The sequence below is a fragment of the Panulirus ornatus genome, chromosome 63 (assembly GCF_036320965.1).
Source record: "Panulirus ornatus isolate Po-2019 chromosome 63, ASM3632096v1, whole genome shotgun sequence".
Classification (NCBI taxonomy): domain Eukaryota; kingdom Metazoa; phylum Arthropoda; class Malacostraca; order Decapoda; family Palinuridae; genus Panulirus; species Panulirus ornatus.
In genome coordinates this window covers 13,838,236-13,857,742 of record NC_092286.1, presented here as the reverse complement: position 1 = coordinate 13,857,742, position 19,507 = coordinate 13,838,236, and the positions used below count along the sequence as shown (strand labels likewise).

The following is a 19,507-nucleotide window of genomic DNA, read 5'->3' as shown; positions in this document are numbered from 1 at the left end:
CATCATTATGATCCAAAAAAAACTCTTTCTCTCCTTAACCTGAAATATGCTGTTGATAACTGGTTGTTACTCACTCTTACCAACAGTTGGTGACGTTTGGGAGGGTAACTGATTACTCCAACGCTACTGTTGTTGTCAGGTAGGAACTAGGAGGGAGTGAGTCAGTGAGTTTAGAACTTACCTCAGTGAGAGCCCCGGGTTCACCTGGTGAGCAGAGGCCTAAGGTAGGGACAAGCAGCAGCAGCAGTAGCCTTATCTATCGATCTGTCATTAGCGGAGGGTCAGTTTTACGGCCCCTGTCTGGTTGGTGCTTTAAAGGCGAAGGGTTCCCTCTGTCTCTACAGTGGCTTGGTGGTTGGTGCTGCCAGAGGAGGAAGTGGGGCGGTGGGGGAGGAGGCAGGCAAGGTCAAGGTGAGGCACGGTGGACCAACTCGCAGACGGGGAGGTATAGGAGGTAAAGTTATGGTTAGAGGTACGTACAGTACATAGCAGGGGGCCAGGTACTGTCCAACTTGACGGGCCATCATCATCATCATCATCTGCCTGGCTGTGGTAAGTTTTTTTTTTTTTTTTCTCTCCTCATTCATATTCGCCGTTTCCCGCACGAGGTGGGGCAGCGTCAAGAATAGATGACTGAGCCTTAGAGGGGGGGGGAAAAAAATCCTCATTTGGCGCACTTCTCTGAGTTCTTTCTTCTGGAAAAGTTAAAACTGGAGGGAAGGATTTCCAGCCTCTCTCTCTCTCTCTCTCTCTCTCTCTCTCTCTCTCTCTCTCTCTCTCTCTCTCTCTCTCTCTCTCTCTCTCTCTCCCGCTGCTCCCACCCCTTCTACGACACACAGGATTATAACAATATATTTTGTCGAACTGATCAGTCGTGTAGCGTTCATCCCGGGAGCACAGCGTTACGGCCCAGTGAGTATGACTATAACACTAAGGGCTCATCGGTACGACCCTTGAACACAGCGTTACGACCCTTGAGAACAGCGTTAAAACCCTTGAACACGACGTTACGACCCTTGAACACAGCGTTACTACCCTTGAACACAGCGTTACTACCCTTTAGTACAGCGTTACGACCCTTGAACACAGCGTTACTACCCTTGAACACAGCGTTACGACCCTTGAACACAGCGTTACGACCCTTGAACACGACGTTACGACCCTTGAACACAGCGTTACTACCCTTGAACACAGCGTTACTACCCTTTAGTACAGCGTTACGACCCTTGAACACAGCGTTACTACCCTTGAACACAGCGTTACGACAATTTAGCACAGCGTTACAACCCTTGAACACAGCGCTACGACCCTTAAACACAGCCTTACAACCACTCGCAGCACGGCTGTTAATATACGATAGCGTGACCTCTGACCTGACCCAAGGTTGGCTTTGGTTCGAGAGAGAGAGAGAGAGAGAGAGAGAGAGAGAGAGAGAGAGAGAGAGAGAGAGATATTGACAGCTGATGGCTGTTATTTTGTTAATAATATTGGTTACCAAACTCGGGAAGGTCTCTGCTTTACCACTTAACCAAACGACTTAAACTCGTTTATTATAATATATTTTTTATTTTATAGTTTCATATATATATATATATATATATATATATATATATATATATATATATATATATATATATATAATTTTTTTTTTTTTTTCAAAAGAAGGAACAGAGAAGGGGACCAGGTGAGGATATTCCCTCAAAGGCCCAGTCCTCTGTTCTTAACGCTACTTCGCTAATGCGGGAAATGGCGAATAGTATGAAAGAAAAAAGATATATATATATATATATATATATATATATATATATATATATATATATATATATATATATATATACGATGTTGTGGTTTCAGGTGTATGGGCTCCTCCTAACCCCCATCCACTCCTCTCTCTTCCCTTCCCCCCTTCAACCCAGCCAGCCGCCAGGTCGACCACCGCCTCTCCCACTCCCTCCACCCTACCTAATATACCCCCAACCCAGGTCCTCCTCCCCTCCTCTCCCCACGCCCCACCAACACCAGGGAGGTTGGGTTGGGGTGGGGGAAGCATAGGTTACGTCACATGGCTGGGAAACGTTTCTTGTGGCCACGGGGGAGAAATCCCCTCCGCTCTCCCCGGGGATGGGGCTGGCCTTCACCTGTGGGTAGGTGGGTCAGGGGAGAGGTGCCGTGAAGACACAGATGTAGAGGGCAGGAGGCACGCAGTGTGGCAGAGAGTGTGACACAGACGGAACGAACCTGTTAACTTTCCAGTATTTACGACCTATGTCATATCTATCTGTATGTCTGGGCTAGCGCGTGCCGCTCACCGCTAGCCGCTGTAAGCTCTCTTGAAACACGAAGTCCTGTGAGCTTCGGGTCATCGTTCTAATGTATGTGAGGTGGAGAGGGATTTGCACGTTTGTAGCCGGAAAGCCACCAGCCCACTAGTGTGTAATAAGCCAGAGAGAGAGAGAGAGAGAGAGAGAGAGAGAGAGAGAGAGAGAGAGAGAGAGAGAGAGAGAGTATTACATAGATACGCAGACCACACAGACCCAAGGTCCAAGCGAGGTGGCGTGGCCCGAACGCTACAGGAGAGAGAGAGAGAGAGAGAGAGAGAGAGAGAGAGAGAGAGAGAGAGAGAGAGAGAGAGAGAGAGAGTAAAAAGCCGCTCTCCCGTTGTAGGTTCTAGAATGATGAGGACATGACTCCGTCTGGCGGTTGGGTGGTTGTGAGAGGTATTTAGGCCAAGATGGTCCTCTGGAGGTCACAGTGCTGATATTGACCAGTATGTTGGTGGTCATATCATCTTTGCTGACCTTGTTGGGGGAGGTCACAGCACGATGATGCGTTGGGCGTGTTGTGGGGGGGAGGTCACAACACGGGGATGCGTTGGACGTGTTGTGTTGGGGAGGTCAAAACACGGGGATGCGTTGGACGTGTTGTGGGGGGAAGGTCACAACACGGGGATGCGTTGGACGTGTTGTGTAGGGGAGGTCACAACACAGGGATGCGTTGGACGTGTTGTGTAGGGGAGGTCATAACACGGGGATGCGTTGGACGTGTTGTGGGGGGAGGTCACAACACGGGGATGCGTTGGACGTGTTGTGTAGGGGAGGTCACAACACGGGGATGCGTTGGACGTGTTGTGGGGGGAAGGTCACAACACGGGGATGCGTTGGACGTGTTGTGGGGGAGGTCATAACACGGGGATGCGTTGGACGTGTTTTAGGGGAAGGTCACAACACGGGGATGCGTTGGACGTGTTGTGGGGGAAGGTCACAACACGGGGATGCGTTGGACGTGTTGTGAGGGAGGTCACAACACGGGGATACGTTGTACGTGTTGTGGGGGGAGGTCACAACACGGGGATGCGTAGGACGTGTTGTGGGGGGAGGTCACAACACGGGGATGCGTTGGACGTGTTATGGGGAAGGTCACAACACGGGGATGCGTTGGACGTGTTGTCGGGGGAAGTTCACAACACGGGGATGCGTTGGACGTGTTTTAGGGGAAGGTCACAACACGGGGATGCGTTGGACGTTTAGTGGTGGGAGGTCACAACAAGGGGATACGTTGGACGTGTTGTGGGGGAGGTCACAACACAGGGCTGTGCTAAACGTGTTGTAGGGAGAGGTTACAACTCGAGGCTGTACTGAACGTGTTGTGGGGAGGTCACAGCACAGCGCTGTGTTGAACTTGTTGTTGGGAAAGGTCACAACACGGGACTGTGTTGGACATGTTTTAGGGAGAGGTCACAACGCGGGGCTGCGCTGGACTTGTAGTGGTGGGAGGTCACAACGCGGGGGGTTATGCTGGACTTGTAGTGGGGGAGGTCACAACACGGTCTACATTGCCAGTGTATATGTATTTTTCCCCCCATTTATTTATAGGAAGATGAAGGAGCAGCCGGTCTGGTCGCTGGACTCTTAGGGTACGAAAAAAATTCCTGGTCATGGTGTGGGGTTATTTTTAACCGCGCGCGCTTGTGTGTGTGTGTGTGTGTGTGTATGTGTATTGGGAGGTGGGAATGGAGCATGGAGGGGTTTGGGAGGGCGTTATGCGTCTGTAGGAGGAGCGCTGGCTAATGTATGCGTCAGGATTCTTCTTCTTCTTCGGCTTGTCGTTGACTTGTGGAAGCATCGTTTAGGAAGGTTAGATCACTCGTGGAGGTACGATTTTTGATTGGTTGTTCCTGGTGACGGTTGAGTGGGGAGGGGGTGATACTAGGGCGGCGTGAGGAGGAAGTGGAGTGAGGGGGGAGAGAGAGAAAGTGGTGGTGGTGGATGTGATAGTGGGGTTAAGGGAGGGGGGGTTGTGGTGGTATGGGCGGGGGTTGGTGAGGGTTTGTGGGGTTATAGGAGAGGGTTGGAGGGGATTGTGGTGGTGGTGTTGACAGTTAGGGAGGGTGTTGTGGTGGTGGTAGTGGTGGTTTGGACTGTTGGGGAGAGGGGGTTGTGGTGGTAATGTTGACAGTTGAGGAGGGAGAAGGGGATGTTGAGGTGGTGATGTTGACAGTTGAGGAGGGAGAAGGTAGGTAGGGAGGGAGGGATGTTGAGGTAGGGAGGGATATTGAGGTGGTGATGTTGACAGTTGGGGTAGGTGGTGTTGGTTGTGGTTTGGGTGTTGACGGTTGGGGAGGGGAGGGAGTTGTATTGTTGTTGTTGTGGTGGTAGTGGTAATGTTGATAGTTCTTCACACCTGTATTAAGGAGAGGACTGAACTCCCCCTCCTCACACCTGGCCTTGGGAGAGCATTAAGAGTTCAATCCTGTACTGGGAGAGTGTTGACGGGTCTTCCACACCTCTACCGGGAGAGTAGTAAGAGCCTCTCACACCTGTACTGGGAGAGCATCGAGTACTTCGCCCCCCCCCCCCGTACATGGAGGGCATTGGGAGGCCTTCGCATCTTATCACAGAGAATCAGAACCCTTGTACATCTGTTCTGATGAAGAGTCGAGACCTTGTGACACTTGAGGTGAGAGTCAAAGTCTCCTTGACACTTGCACGAAGATGAGACCTTTCTTCCAACTCCAGTGGAAGAACAGCTGTCCCCTTGACACCTGTCGAACGAGTATCAAGTGCCCTTGACACCTGTAATGCGAGGATCAAGTGCCCTTGACACCTGTTTTACGAATGTCAAGTGCCTAGGCTAGACACCTGTATTGCAAGTATCAAGTGCTCTTGACAGATGTAATACAAGTAGAAAAATGCCCTCGACACCTGTGATTAGTTTTATGCGCTCTGAACACCTGTACTGGGAGAGAACACTCAACCTGGTGGAGAGAAAGAAGGGGGCACCTTCCTCCTGTTGGAGGAGGAGGAAGAAGTGGTACGTGGTGGTAGCAGGAGAGAAGTGTTTCACCAGCTCGAGTGGAGCGCCATGAATGGTGAATCTGAGTGACCCAGTTTTCCCCAACATATCCCTGGTGTGAACCCCACTTTGTCCCCCACATCTCTGGTGAACCCCAGATGACCCAAGGAACCCCACTTCTCCCTCGTCAATCCCAGATGACTCGAGTTACCCCCCTTTTGTCCCTAGCCAACCAACCCCAGATGACCATAGTTACCCCACTTCTCCTTGGTGACCAGATGACCTAGGTTACTAACCCCATCCCCCCCCCCACCCACACACGCCCCACAGTCTCCCAAGTGAACCCCAGATGACTCAGGATCTCCTCCCCTCCCTGCCTACTCCACTCCCGGGGCTGAGGGCAGAGCGGGGTAGCTGTGAGACCACCTCTGCTTCGCCTCTGTATTGCTCACCAGGTATACGGTACATCAGTGTCTCGTTCATCTCTCGTGTGGTCGCGCTTCGAGAGAGAGAGAGAGAGAGAGAGAGAGAGAGAGAGAGAGAGAGAGAGAGAGAGAGAGAGAGAGAGATACTCAAGGAATCATAGGCTTAGCTTCTGTCACGCCATCCAGGTCACCTTTGGCACACGGACGTCGTCGCGTGGACGAGCCGTTGTTATTCTGGCAGTGCGTCGTGGGGCAAGGTGATGCTTGCGGAGTGGCAGAACACCTGACCCAGATTGGTTCACTGTTATTGTAGTACAGTTGGCGCTGCTTCACGCCAGGTGGACGCTTGAGGCAGGAGGAGGAGGAGGCTAGACCTGGCGCCCTCTCTTGTGGGCTTGCCTCCTCTCTCTCTCTCTCTCTCTCTCTCTCTCTCTCTCTCTCTCTCTCTCTCTCTCTCTCTCTCTCTCTCTCTCACGGGGGTGTACTGCCGATGATTGTGGTGGTCGTCGTGTCTTACAGGTGGGGTGGTGGTGGTGGTGGTGGTGTTGAAGCAGGTGTTAACAGTAGTTGGTGGGTGGGGCAGGTGTGGCCGAGCAGTTGTTTGGGGCAGGTCGATCAAGCAAGGAGGTGAGCAGGTGTTACTGGCTCAAGGTGTCGACGCCCCTCGAGTATGACTTCACAATATTTTTCCATTCGGGATTTTACGACGTCATGATTGGCTCTGGTCAGGACCGGCTGATCAGCTTCGTATTTTTTCTTTTATGGCTGAATTTATATTGATAAAACATTTGTGCGTTAGTGTAGGTGAAAGGCACATATCAGGGGAGTAGGTGGAGGAAAGTGTAGGACGTACGGTAGGTACAGTATCAGGGGGTAGGTGGAGGCATATACAGACCGTACAGTAGGTACAGTATGAGGGGGTAGGTGGAGGCACATACAGACCGTACAGTAGGCACAGTGTCAGGGGGTAGGTGGAGGCATATACAGACCGTACAGTAGGTACAGTATCAGGGGGTAGGTGAAGACCAGTATAGAGCATACAGTGGGTACAGTATCAGGGGGTAAGTGGAGGACAGTACAGAGCGCACAGTAGGTACAGTATCATGGGGTAGGTGGAGGCCAGTGCAGAGCGCACAGTAGGTATAGTATCAGGGGGTAGGTGAAGGCAAATACAGAGCGCACAGTAGGTACAGTATCAGGGGGTAGGTGGAGGGAAGCACAGAGCGCACAGTAGGTACAGTATCAGGGGGTAGGTGAAGACAAATACAGAGCGCACAGTAGGTACAGTATCAGGGGGTAGGTGGAGGGAAGCACAGAGCGCACAGTAGGTATAGTATCAGGTGAAGACAAATACAGAGCGCACAGTAGGTACAGTATCAGGGGGTAGGTGGAGGGAAGCACAGAGCGCACAGTAGGTATAGTATCAGGGGGTAGGTGAAGGCAAATACAGAGCGCACAGTAGGTACAGTATCAGGGGGTAGGTGGAGGGAAGCACAGAGCGTACAGTGGGTAAATACATTGACAAAGGAGCATGACAAGTGGACCCGTGTATGCCTAGGAGGATCCTCGTCCCGTCACCAGAAGAAGATGGAGCTGAGAATGGCATGGATAGCACTGGTATAGGGTAGTGTCAGGCGAGCTGTGATGTATCCACACACATAGCATCAAGGTAAAGTCGTCGCACACAAGACACTGACGTTGATAATACAAGTTAGGGTCAAATACCCCCTCACCTCCAACACATACGTCATAGTGAGAAGGTTCAGGCTGGATTATAAATGCAAGGCAGGCAGTTACAGATACGAAGTGCTATTGAACACTGTTTCCTCAAGGTGTAGCGGCTCAGGGCAGAGCATACTTTGGGTAGAGTTTAGAATCCTATCCTCCAGAGCATCAGTACTGGTGATCGCACGAGTTCTCCAACACCTCAGACCGTGTGCCGTTGCGATCACCCGGGTTGAGAGCACACAAGAGCCATTTAGGGATAGATCTAAACAAACCCAGCAAGAAATATCACAACACCTTACTGTTAATAATACTATACCTGGAATTTGAAGTTTGTATCCACTTTTTTTTGCATCTAGTCGGTAAAACTTACCATATGATACTTAAGTAATGTATGTACTGAAATACGAATTGTAACATCTTATGTAATATCAACCCACTGGGGTCTAAGACCCTTTGTGACCCCCCCCCCCCCTTGTTATCCTTTTGCGCTACATCTCACAGGATAAGCATGGGGTGCACAATGAATTTGCTGGGGACACCTGCATAAAGCAATCAATTTGCCATGAAATGTTCGGGACTATGTCTCTCACCAAGGCGCGGAGCTGAACCAACGCGCTGGAATACCCGGCGTCTCAGCTTAACTTTTCTGTAACCTGCCGGACATCCCTGTAACCTAGAGGTATTCATGGCAGTTACAGCGTCAGTCGTGTCTGTTACAGTGACGCTAGTTTCCATGTGGGTTTTTTTTTTAGGGCGTAAAGCGATCATAGTTATGTGGTACTACTGCTGCAGGAGTCGACGTTCAGCCTGGCTCGCTCTCCACGTCTTCTTCCTCCCGGGGAGTGATGCAGTGAGGGTGGGGCAGTGTGGACTGTATTGCCCGAGTGACACAGAAGAAGAATGGGAAGTTATCACTGTGGTGGTGGTTATACACTATGTGTGTGTGTGTGTGTGTGTGTGTGTGTGTGTGTGTGTGTGTTTGTGTGTGTGTCGGGGAGGGGGGTAGCCATTAGCCATAGAAATTAGATGATCTTGCGTTGGTTGATTATATAAGCTTCACTTGATGCTGGGAAGTGAACATCAGAACAACGAAGAAGAGGAGGAGGAGAGCTTCGTGCAGAGTCGGCCTCTCTCTCTCTCTCTCTCTCTCTCTCTCTCTCTCTCTCTCTCTCTCTCTCTCTCTCTCTCTCTCTCTCTTTCCTAAAGTACATGGAACCTGACACCAGACGAGAGAGAGAGAGAGAGAGAGAGAGAGAGAGAGAGAGAGAGAGAGAGAGGCGACCCCAGACTTGACGACTCGTTCAGGAAAAATACAATCCATCAGGCCCGCGGAACTTTGTTCAGGAGACGTGTGTCAAATATAATGTATTACACAAAACACCCAACACCCTCTGAACCCCCCCCCCCCCCCCCCCCCCCCCCGGTGGTAGAACAAACAGATGACACCGCAGTGTTGTATTACCGCGAACACAAAAGTGAAAATTGAATGTCAGGGGAGAATTCATTTTTCATTTATTCGTATATACAGAGCGAGCGAATCAATATATTCCACTTGGTACCAATTCGCACCAGTGGCGGAGGATGGCGAGGCCAGAGGGACTGATAGTCGACACTCGCATGCAACGCCAATATATTAAACTGTCTATTGATTTTTTTTGTGTGTGTTTTCGTCCCTATAAACAGCTGTATGGGTCTGGCAGCGAGAGTAGTGGTGTTGTATGATGTAGGAGAGCAAGTGTGAGTGGGCTTCCCTGATAGTTTAACTTTTATGGCCGTGGTGAGGGCCATAATTACCTGCTCATCTGCATATGTGTGTGTGTGTGTGTGTGTGTGTGTGTGTGTGTGTGTGTGTGTGTGTGGAGTTCATGAGGCTGGTGTTTTTAGGGAGCGAAGATGTGGATGGGAATGAGTGTGTGTGTGTCCGTTGGTTAGAGGGCTCAAGGCCCCTCCTGCCGCCTCTCTAACACGCCTACGTTCCTCCTCTGTGGCTGTCTGCCTTGAAGGGACTTTTCGCTGGGAGGAACCCATTGTAATCCCCTCTTGTGTCTGTGGGAGTTCCTACGAAGGACAGGACTTACCCAGCCACTCTGGCATCGGCCGCATCCCCTCTTGTGTCTGTGGGAGTTCCTACGAAGGACAGGACTTACTCAGCTACTCTGGCATCGGCCGCCTCCCCTTTTGTGTCTGTGGGAGTTCCCTACGAAGGACAGGACTTACTCAGCCACTCTGGCATCGGCCGCCCTTGAAGGATGGGCTACCAGATCGCATCACCAGGGTCGTTCAGGTCATATTCCCCCAAGGCATGTTTTGAGAGAATTGAGGAGACATTTATCGAAACTTGTTCTGAAGTCTATTTGACGAGGCTGTTGTCGGACATGTTGGATCATAAATAAAACATTTGGTGTGTTCGTTTCCATCACAGCGGAGACTTAGTTGTTGCAAAATGTCACTTCGAAGGCTACTTTAGGATGAACAGCTGGGTTGGCTGTGGACCGACTGCCGCAGCCAGGATTCGAACCTTTACTCTCGACCCTGGGCGGCCCGTGAATGCGTCACGGTCAGGGACGCTAATTGTGACACGTCACGGAGATTTGTAAATTTGTTTTGGTTTGTTTTGATCGAGGAACTGAAATGGTGGACCTCTAGCCAGAACGTCGCTTGCTTCTGTTGTCGTCTTCGTCCCCAGTGTACCAAGTGTTTCCTTTTCTCCCCCCATCCTTGAGACATTTATAACTGTTCTCCCCTTCTCCTCCTCCCATCTTTCCCTCCTCCCTATCTCTCCTTCCTTTTCCAGTGCGGTGAGGGCTACGCGCTATTTCTGCTCGATGGCAAATGGTCGTTGTAGGTACTTGTAGGTAGGTGGATACTATTCCTCAGTCTTCTTTACTCTCTCCCTTATCCTCGCTGATCTTCCTCGCTCCAACCTTTTCTCTCTTTGTTCTAACTCCCTCCTTCTCCTTCTCCTTCTCCTCCTACTCATTCCTCAAACATCCTCTCTTTTTCCTTCCTTCTAGTATATCCCTTCCACTCTCTGACATCTTCCCACACACACACACACACACACACACACACACACACACTCATTTTCCCTCCCTTCCCTCCCTTCCATCATTCCTGTTCTGTCGCCTCCTCCTCCCTCGCTTCTTCTCCGCTACTCCTCTCTCCTCTCTCTCTCTCTCTCTCTCTCTCTCTCTCTCTCTCTCTCTCTCTCTCTCTCTCTCTCTCTCTCTCTCCCTCCCATCACCAGGTGATAACGGGTCTGTAGCCTGATAACCAGCGGGCCTCACTTCCACCACCATCACTGATCGTTGGCTCGTAGCTCACCTCTCTTCGACTCCTCCCCTTGCATCTCATGTCTGCCACCAGTGCTTACCTCACGAAGGGACTTGCCAGCCCGTCTGTGTCTTGCAGCCGATCATTTGCTATACAGTGTGCAGCCTGGCTCGGTGTGCCACATTGTGGTGGGGGAAGGTGTCCCCCTTATTTTACCAAGGCCTTCGCGTGCTGTTTGTTATTATAATGGCTGGAAGTAGGTTGAGGAGGGTCGAGACCTGACGTCTGTGCTGTCTTTTAATGTTTCCTCGCACCATTCCTGGTCTTCAGTGTGGTTGAATATATACATTCACATTCGTTCGTCATTCTGCTGTCTAATGGGTGTTGTTGTATGTTTTATGTCCCCCCACAGTAATTATGATTTTGTGCTAAATGGTTGGGGATATGGAAACGGACCCCTGCATGTCTAATCTCACGGTAATTTCTCCTGCCCGATACGGTGGTGCTAGCGCAGCGGAGTGGAGAGACAGAGAGAGACCATCTGCTTTGTATGTCCTCATTGGTCATGCTTCTCTCGTTTTGAAAGTTCTCAGAAGCAAACGTGTCCATGTTTGCTTGGTGGAGTCCAAAGATGATCGACGGACATTATCACACGGTAGATCTTTTTATGCGCATAAATCGGAATGTTACGAACGTTTCTTTATCCTTCTTGTTTACATTTGGAGACGATTATTTGTTCATTTTATTTAAGAAGGAGATTTTTTTTTTTTCTTGGTTCATATTTTCTCAGACCCAGATATATAGACTTGGGTTGGTAACCGCTCGAGGAGAGAGCCATACCATTGTCCAGCCCAGAAGGATGTTACGAAGAACTAAGCTTTTAACTACGTGTATGTGTGTGTGAGTGTGTTTTGGGGGGAGAGGGATGCATTGAGTCGCCTCCAGCCAGCTACGATTTTTTCGGATGTTTAATAGAAAACTGAAAATGCAACATCGTATTTTGCGAGTGAACGTCTTTGGTCCTCGCTGTCGCTCCGTGGTCTTCGTTATCGCTAAATTGGTCTTCGTTGTCGCTCCGTGGTTTTCGCTGTCGCTCTCTGGTCTTCGCTGTCGCTCCGTTGTCTTCGCTGTCGCTCTCTGGTCTTCGCTGTCGCTCTGTGGTCTTCGTTGTCGCTCCGTGGTCCACCTCTTGTCCAGGTCGGACCTTTTGGCGGAATTGGACTCCACTGTAAAATGTCAATCAGTATTCTGGTTTCCCCTCGACGTCCCTCCGGCCTTGTCATTACGGTGGAGCTGTTGTGAAGGACAGGATCGTCCACCTCTCATAAAGTCCGTGTTGTGTACCGGGCTCTGTGGGTTGGGTTATACCTTACGTATCGTGTCATCTTTGTTACCTGATGAGATACTCCTTCAAAAGCCTTGTATAGCTGGTGTGTAGACTTTTGTGGCAAGGCTTCTAACCTTTAGTGAGGAGGAGCTGGAAGCTCCAGGTAGGTGCTGGAGTCGTTTTGAGTTGTCAGCAGTGCTGAGTGTCCTGGTGTGAAGTTCTTCTTTTGCACTGTCGTAGCAGGACGATGACCCCTCAGGAGTCTGGTCTGATATAAGGGTGCATGGACATGTTGTCCGTGGCTTTATGGACGACGAGTGCTGTAGAATTGATTTCCTGTATGTTTTATCTTCAGGGAAGACATAGGAAGGTCAGGTAACAGAAGACCATGATGGTCTATGACGAGGTAGGACATGGGAAGGATTGATAACAAGAAGACCTTATGGTCTATGACAAGGTAGTTCGTGGGCAGGACAGATAACAGAAGACCTGATGGTTTATGACAAGGGTACCTGCTGGAGGAAAGTACACGGGAAGGACACACAGCAGAGGATGGTCTTTGACGATGTTATCTGCTGGAGGATAGTGCATGTGAAGGACAGATAACAATGAAGTGATGGTTTGGGGCGAGGTGATCTGCTGGAGGACAGTACATGGTTATGGCAGATAATAGAAAATCTTCTGGTCTGTGACGTGGTTTTCTGCTGGAGTGAGGAAAGTAATGGTATATGTAAATGGACAAAGGAGAGTAGCAAGAGGGAAGGGCTGGCTATGATGAGAGAGTTCTGTTAGTACATCGCTGTTCAGTATGTGTTCTCAGTTCACTGGCCACTGGTACTTATTACTCTCTCAAACATTGGCTCACTTGAGAGTGTGGATCTTTCTCTTCACGTTGCGGCCTGCATCTTTCTCTTTACTCTGGATCTGCATCTTCCTCTGTACCTTTGAGGCCTGAATCTTGCTCTTTACCCAGTGATCTTGACCTTTGCCTTCACCAAGACTTCTTTTTCTTCGTCCCTTTGGGTCCATGAATCATCCTCTTTACCCCAGGGCAAAGCTGAGCCTTTCCCTTAACCTTCGGGGCCCGAATCTTCCTTCTCACCTTGGGATCAATACTGAGTGTGTGGTCTTGGGACTCTTCCTCTGTGAAAGAGGAAAAGAAAGAAACCATCCCAAGTTCTTTGTTGTCTTGTATACAGGTCATTGGTCTCCCGTGCGTTTGGTGACGTGATGCTGGTGTGTCGTCCAGTTGGGGGAACAGGGGTTTGGTTGTTACTTTCTAACCCCCCCCCCCTCTCTCTCTCTTCCCTGCCTCACCCCCTGCTTCTCTTTCCGGAGAGAGAGAGAGAAGAGAGAGAGAGAGAGAGAGAGAGAGAGAGAGAGAGAGAGAGAGAGAGAGAGAGAGAGAGAGAGAGAGAGAGATTTGGCTACAAAGGAGGCGAACCGTAACTGGTTTGATCTGGTACCTGCATCTGTATATAGTTTGAGAGAGATTCACCTCCGTCTTTTTTTTTTTTTATCTCTTTTTCTTTGTGCAGCTCTGGATGTGGGTTGGAGGATGTGTATGAACGATTTTCCGAGGCTTGTATGTGCTTGCACTCGATGACCACCCCATGATTGGTTAGTTGGCTGAGCTTTAGGTCCGTCAACTTCTAGGACCAATAAAGGCCAATCAGGATCAAGCTGCTGCATCCACCAGCTGAAGAAAGAAGAAAAAGTTTTCAACCCTTTCGACATTGGGAATACGTCGATGAATATGTTTGTACTTGGAGTTTGTCTTTATCCTACGAGGGAATACGTTGATGTGTTTATACCTGGAGTTAATCTTTATCCTACTTGCATTGTTTTCTCTGTGGTTGTAGGAGGGACATGTGATAATCCCCTGAAGGAGGGGTCATAACTACTCTACATACGGCTGCTGTTGGAGCTGTGTTCGCTGTTGGTTGCCTCGTACCTAGTCTGTGGAGATGATGTTATCTTTCGTTCCACTCTCTTGTCTCCCGTTGCCCTTCCACCCGCCACAGGATGGGCAGGAGAGCACAGCGCGTTTCCCTGCTCTTGCGGCCACACATCGCCTCATGTAGATGTTAAATCCGCCAATTTCTCCCGAGTTCAGGTGGTTGTTGGGGTTAGATCTGCCGAGTAATGTGTCTGGTCAGTGCTTGGGATGTCGGTTTTTTTTTAAGTCTCTAAAGATCGTGATTTTCATGAGTCATATTATGACCCAGTTCTTCTCCGTTCACTCAGGTCTTGGTTCTCAGGTGCTCTCTCTCTCTCTCTCTCTCTCTCTCTCTCTCTCTCTCTCTCTCTCTCTCTCTCTCTCTCTCTCTCTCTCTGTTGCCTTGGTAATTTTGGTTGACTTGAGGATTACTTAAGTCTCAGAGAAAATCAGGAATTTCTTGTATCTGTTGAGGTAGACTGATGCCTCGAACAAATATGCTTAGGTGTTAGCTTCTACGTCAGGTGTTGGTACATCGAAGTCTTTCATGTCAGTTTCCACCTCGTGTGTTGGCGCATCGAAGTCTTTCCTGTCAGTGTCCACCTAAGGTGTTGGCGCATCGAAGTCTTTCCTGTCAGTTTCTACCAAAGGTGTTGGCGCATCGAAGTCTTTCCTGTCAGCTTTCGCCTCAGGTGTTGACACATCGAAGTCTCTATTGAGGAATTACTCTCAGGACAGAATTGCCCAGACTCGAACCTTTTCATGGCTAGATCCAAGCACAACTTGCAAGAAACTTCAAAGAACCTTATTGTTGATAAGTTAATTAAAATTTTTAAGATAGTATTCAAATGTTCATTGAAATTCTAATATTGTGTCCCATTGTTAACAGAAATTGTGAGATAGCAAGGCAAATGTTAATTGAAATTTTGAGTTGATATCCAAATGAGTAAAATTGACAATTTGCAGATGGTGTCCAAATGAGATAAATTTAGAGACAGTACCCATTTTTCGCATGTAGACCGTGAGCCAGCTGTATGAAGGAATCTCGAGGTGGCCCAGTGAACCACATTTGCAACATCTGTTGTTATAATAATGATGATCTGGCCACTGGGGTCTGGGACAAAGACGCTTTGTGACGCGTGTAATCGTCTTGCGCTACCGCTGGCACGACCAGCACCACAATGATGTGGCTCCTCTTGATTAGAAAAGCAATTAGCTCAGCTCAATGCTGGTTTTTCACTTGTTTCTTTAATTAGTCTGTCGCAGCTGTGAGCACGAAGGTGCGACCCTTGATTACGACGATGTGACCCTTGAGTACGACGGTACTACTCCTGGGTGTTCAAGGGCCTTCGAGAGCTAGATCGAAGACTGGCCAGTGTACTTTAAGGTCGTACCTTCGTGTTAAAGGGTCGTTGTGTCGTAATATTGAAGGATTCTTATTTTACCGTCGTGCCTCTTAGCCCTACTATCCTACTGCCTCAATACTTACTCTCCTACTGCCTCGATACTTACTGTCTTACTGCCTCAATACTTACTATCCTACTGCCTTGATACTTACTGTCTTACTGCCTCAATACTTACTATCCTACTGCCTCAATACTTACTATCCTACTGCTTCAATACTTACCCTCCTACTGCCTCAATACTTACTTTCCTACTGCCTCAATGCTTACTCTCCTACTGCCTCAATACTTACTTTCCTACTGCCTCAATACTTACTATCCTACTGCCTCAATACTTACTATCCTACTGCCTCAATATTTTCTCTCTTCTTGGATAGAATGGTAAAGAGGAAGGGAGGAGGGGTGAGGTATTGCAAATCAATTTTTCCGTCTTATTTTCCATTCGTCATACTTATTATAACCCCTTGCGAGGCATGGAAGTGTGACACACACACACACGCACACACACACACACACACACACACACACACACACACACACACAGCCTTGACTCTTGACCCTGGCCTGTAACACACGGGCGTCAGGTACACGTGCTGACGAGTATGTCTTCTCAAATGAAAACTTACGAGGGCACAAAAATCCTTGTTGCACTCAGCGTTAAAGCACAGGTCATAACTCATGTTCGTGTGTGTGTGTGTGTGTGTGTGTGTGTGTGTGTGTGTGTGTGTGTGTGTGTCATTAGTCACGGATGCTGTTACCACGTCAGGGTCGGGCCTGTTGGCTCACACTTGACAAACAATTATAATGTTTGATCATAAGTTGTGATAATGATGTAGTGTGTACATACTGGTCAGGGTGATGGCCAGATGAGGGAGGGTGAGTGGTGGTGGTGGTGGTGATGGTTGGTGGTGGTGATAGTGGGAGTGGTGGTGGTGATAATGGTGGTGTTGGTGATGATGGTGATGGGAGTGTTGTCTTTGTAGACCACCACACCATAATCATGTCACCATTAAGTGTTATTACAGTACAGTCGACCTCTCGCATCTTCACCACACTATTGTGTCACTATACCCTCACCTTGTAGACACAATCTTCACCATAGTATAGTGTCATTATACCCTCACCCTGCAGACACCATCCTCACCATCCTCTAGCGTCACTACACCTTCTCCATGCAGACACCATTCTGTCACTCTGTCACCACCCATCTCCCCTCCTCTTCACACGTATTCACCGTCGTACTTCACCGGATAATAAGATGTGGCAATGTAAATAGAATGTTTCTCAAACATTAATGAATGAAATGGTTTAGAGTAATATATATATATGTATATATATATATATATATATATATATATATATATATATATATATATATATATATATATACATGGAAAGGATCACAATTTTGCGCGTGATCAAGATATTCCATAGTATGAGTCCACGGGGAAAATGAAACACGATAAGTTCCCTAGTGCACTTTCGTGTAATAATCACATCATCAGGGGAGACACAAGAGAGAAATATAAGTCAGTTGATATACATCGAAGAGACGAACCCAAAACGCCATTTGGTAAACATACGATTGTCCAAGACATACCAAGACATATATATAAACATACATACATTATTAGCTTCCCATCACTTAATGAACACTGATTTAGGCAGTCATTCTGTAGTAATTAACGCGTTTTTATTTTTTTTTTCGTTGCAGGTACTTGTACTGGAGTTGTTTGCGAGGTTGAGGTGGTGTCGGGTCTCCCATGTACCGGCTGCCTGCCGCCGCTCCTCCTCCGACCTGACACGGTGGAAGGATGTGCTCCAAGATTTTGGTGGATTAAGCACGGGAGGTAGGCGCTCCAGTGATCCGTGTTATGGGTTTGGTTATATATATATATATATATATATATATATATATATATAGTTGTTGAGACGGGACAACACTAGTGCAAAACTCTTACCCCGTAACACAAATGGTAAACTTACACAGCCTGTCCATCTTATCTGTGTTTTATCTTTGGTTAATTCGTTGAATAAGAGTTAGTTAGTAACTTCTTCGTTGATATCCTGACCCATATTGCTTGTTAGATAAAGTTACGGTCAAAAGTCATGGGACATGGCTGTTTAAAAGTGTTCTGAGCTCTCTGTGTCGATAGGCAGAGACAGCGGGCTAAGTACAAGTACGACCAGAGGGCTGGGTGCATCCCCGACCAGAGGGCTGGCTGCTTCTCCGACCAGAGGGCTGGCTGCATCTCTGGCTAGAGGGTTAGGAACAGCGTCGACCAGAGGGCTGGGCAGAGCTCCGGGCAAGCATGTACCGGGAGTGAACCTCATGACTTCAGTCCATGACGTCGTGTCGCCCGCGTTGCATGGCGGACACTCGGGGATCACTTTGTCCCTCCGTCGTACGTCCGTCTGTCTGTCGGTGCGTCGTCCATCCGTCAATACGTCGTCCAGATTCGCATAATAACCTACCACTTCACCTCGGGTCGTAACTAAAAGGTTTTGAATCGGATGCTTTCGGAGATTCCCCTCGTGTTTTGTAGCCTCTGGAGGAGACTTGAGTGACACAAGAACCCATTACTGTAGGTAGGATTTTGCCAGGATTCCACCTGTGATTATGAAAGAGACAGGAGGTCAGCCAGGGTGAGGCCATTCAGGCTGGCAGACAAGCGAAACACGATTCATTTTAAAGAATTTTTGAATCTTTTTTATACAAAGTGTTGAAGACATTTTCCTTCTAGTTTGAAGGGTAGGTCAGTTATTATCAAAAAATCAACCTTTAAAGATGCTAGTAAGATCATGGTTTTTTTGTCTATGCTGTTCTCGTCGTGAGCACACGTTATCGAACCCAGAATAATGTGTCAGCTTTATATAATTTTGCTTCGCGGTTCTCTTCGTTCTTCACCGTGAGCTGTGGTCGGCCGGCCAACCCTCACCATCCATCCTTGGTCATTACCTGTGGACTCCCTCACGCGTCCCCCCCCCATCTGGTGCAACCCCCCCCATCTGGTGCAACCCCCCCCACACTCACACACACACACACACTCACTCACTCCCACACATCCATCTGGTGTCGCCTCCGACCATCCACCGTCCATGATCCTACAACTATGGTTTGTGACGCACATGGGCTAGTACGTCCCTCTTCAGGAGGCCTGGTCTTAGGTGCACTAGTGCCAGTGGTTGCCTCTCTCTCTCTCTCTCTCTCTCTCTCTCTCTCTCTCTCTCTCTCTCTCTCCTCAGCCCAGTCCCCCAGCCCCCAGAGGAGGCGGAGGGGTTAGTGATCCCTGGGTCTGTCTGTCTGTCTGATGACCCCTGGCTTGGCCTCTGGTGTCACTTCCCCGTTTTCTGGGGAGTTGGGAAGATGATTACACAGATCGTATCACTCTTCACGGAAAACGTATTCGGCCCACTTAGTATCCATTCTGTTCGCGTTCACGGGCACAAGGCTCGTGTCAGTACAACACACATGTGGACTCGTATATACGTTCAAGCATAACTTGTCTCTACCCTCACTCACATTGAATACTGACACATCTCTTACACTTCCCTCAATGCACCCATGACCCTAGCCTCCTCTTCCTTCCTATGACTCACTATAAGCCGGAGTCTGGCACTAGTGACGTGTCATCTGGAAACAGCAGCCGATTCACCTTCCATGTCCCCACCCCCATCATACACCGTAGATCCACCCCTCGGTCTAAAACCTTTGTATTCACCTCCCTCGCTCTTCACGTTCATAAATGGATTAAACAATCATAGTGACATCACGTATCCTTGATGCAGGCCCACCTTCGCTGAGAACCACTTACCAGCCTTCCATCCTACTCGCGCGCACACACCTTACTCTCTCGGGAATAAACTCCATCTCTGCATTAGATAACTTTGTCTACCCCTAGTATTCGTAGCAGCTTCCACACGGCCCCCTGTATTAACCATAAGTGCCACAAACAGTTCTTCCTCTTCAAGTATATGTCGGGTAAACTTATCACAGGAAACACCTGGTCCACACATCCTGTACCTCCCCTGAAGCCACATTGCTTAGTTCATGCCACCATCCTCTCGCACCATCTTCCACGCACCAAATTAACCCTCCAAACTCTGTACTATTAGCATT

At 48.8% G+C, this 19,507-nt stretch overlaps 1 protein-coding gene across 4 annotated transcripts in view; it reads left to right on the top strand.

The window, feature by feature from the left end:
- atos (atos homolog atossa) overlaps nt 1-19,507 on the top strand; it is a 271,964-nt gene that overhangs the window by 126,851 nt on the left and 125,606 nt on the right. Inside the window, exon 2 of one of the 4 annotated variants that reach the window (XM_071656663.1) lies at nt 17,102-17,237. The exons of the other annotated variants lie outside the window; for them this stretch is intronic. The gene's annotated coding sequence lies outside the window, so the exon portion shown is untranslated. The remainder of the gene's footprint in view (nt 1-17,101; nt 17,238-19,507) is intronic. 4 annotated transcript variants of the gene reach the window in all.